The following is a 2,465-nucleotide window of genomic DNA, read 5'->3' as shown; positions in this document are numbered from 1 at the left end:
CTGCCTCATAATTCTCCCCGGTCTCAAGATCATGAAGGCCAGAATCACAGTGATGGTTTTGGCCAAAACAGTGGAAACAGCCACAGTGAATATGACTGTGAAGGAGATATTGCTGAGGACGCAGGTGACTGTGTTTGGACGGCCGATGAAGAGTAAGGAGCAGAGGAAGCAAAAGAGGAGGGAGAGGAGGAGGACATAGCTGAGGGTGCGGTTGTTGGCCTTGACTATGGCAGAGTCTCGGTACTTCACAAAGACCCACAAAACCATGGCAGTGATGACAGAGAAGCACAGAGCTGTGCAGGCCAGAGCCATCCCCAGTGGGTCTTGATAAGCCAGGAAGGTCACAGTTTTGGGTAGGCAGCGATTCCGCTCCATGTTGGGATACTAATTATGGGGGCACTCTGTACATTTTTCACTATATAGAGAGAAAAGTGAGAGGGAATATGAGACAGAGCAAACGTCAACATCTTTTAAATTTCACCACGGTCATTTAAAAAGGTTTTGGTTTATTTTAATTTTCTCTATATCCACCTGATAACTCTGATTTTAAAACCCCAGTATCATCTGTCCATGACAAGTTATGTGACCGGTCAAAATAGTTTTTTGTTGCCATTAAGTCAACCCGACCCAAGGCATCCCCAGAAGTGCAGGGCTGAACGTTGCTTCATCGGATGTTCTGTGTCTTTGATCTCTAGAAGGAGATCAATAGCCTTTTTTTTTTGAGGTACCTCTGAGTGGGTTGAGAATATAGTTGATGCTTAACCGTTTGTGCTACCCAGAGCTTCTTAAGTTTCATAAGAAGTTAGATAAATTTCTGGCAGAATTTTGTCAGTTCATACCCGTTTGATTAGATATTCTTCTTTCTGGACACGAAATGCAATCAAAGCAGCAGGAAGGCTGCCCTTCCTGAGAAATTTTCATGAACCCCAGCCCACAACTCTTGCTACACAGAGAGTAGGGAGTGTGAAAGAGAAGAATCATTGATAATGGTTCAATAATATTGCATGAAGGAATAGTATCTTACCATGTAATAATATTGACTATTACTATTTTGTCGTTATTAAGTGATATTGAATATTTTATTGTTGTTGTCCAGGGATCCTGACTCATGATGTCCCTAGTGATCCAGACTGGTAATGACCCTAATGATCCTGATTCAATGGCCCTAGAACACAAAGTCCAATTGCCCATTTGCATTCCAAGACTGTCATCTTTACCTAAGGAAATCACAGCCTTTCTTCTCATATAAATGCAGTAAGTTCCATCTATTAACCTTTCAGGTAGCTGTCAAGCCCTTAAATTGTGCATCCCCAACACTCCCCAACACTGCTTTCAATGACTCACAACTTATTTTTGAAAGTTTACCATAATGGCTGCATACTAGGGGGATAAAAACAATACGAGGATACATCCTGTCGATTCAAGTCAAAGAGAAAACTTTTTCTGTCCTGGGGGGCAACAAGTAAAGCCAGCGTCAAAAGTGTGTACAAGTCCTCACAATTCTAGCTCACCAGATTATGTCGTGTCCTGTCTCTGGACACAGTGGTCCCTGGGAGGTTTGTGCTCAACTACGAGCTGAAAGTTTGGCTGTCTGAGTCCACCTGGCAGGAGCACACGGTGTGGGAAATCTGCTTCTATAGAAACTGAAGTCAATGGAACCTATTGGTCCTAGTTGTGGTCGGTCACACGGCACAGACATGAGTCAGCATCAACTTGACAGCAACTGGTTCAGGGTTTGTTTAATTTTGTTTGTTGAGCTTCTCAATGTCAAACTTTCAACCACTTTCTTGTGTGTCTCAAACAGAAAACTTTCAACCTCATTGAGTAAGTACACTTTCTGTTGTTCTTCTTCATGGGGTTTTCTTTGACTTATTTTCCCCAAACGGTTTATTGGCATATAATCCACATATCATACAATTCAAAAGTTCAATCACATCAAGAAGAGTTGTACAATCACCATCTCCATCGGTTTTAGAATATTATCTTCATTACTGCACTCAGTTTTTAAATCCCCACTTGACCATAACCTCCCCTACCATACCCCCAAGGAACAACTAATCCAGGTACTATGTCTGTAGATGTACAAAACAAACAAATAACAGCAACAATAAACTAGCAAGAATAACGAAGTAAAACAGACTGAGCACCTCACATAAAAAGTGGGTCATTGCTGATAAACTTAGATTACAAATGCAGCACCAAATCATTTGATTTCCCTTAAGATCCATTGAAATTTGTAATGCTTTTAATTTTCATGTTAAACTTTTAAACATATTCCGTGTTCTTTTCAATAAATACTCTTTCTGCTTATCTGAGCAGTTAATAACTAACCGTTTTCAAGCAGTTCATCAGTCAGAATCTATTTGAGAGTGAGAGATACAAATATATCTCCCTGAAAGTGATTCCCACCAAATATTGACTGCCTACACTCCGACCAAGTCCACCCAGTGATGTTAAGAGAAAAA

Source organism: Echinops telfairi, unplaced genomic scaffold (genome assembly GCF_000313985.2).
Source record: "Echinops telfairi isolate 266 unplaced genomic scaffold, ASM31398v2 ScPeMD7_7459;HRSCAF=8497, whole genome shotgun sequence".
NCBI lineage: Eukaryota > Metazoa > Chordata > Mammalia > Afrosoricida > Tenrecidae > Echinops > Echinops telfairi.
The sequence above is the reverse complement of the archived record's forward strand: the minus strand, read 5'-3'. Positions refer to the sequence as shown.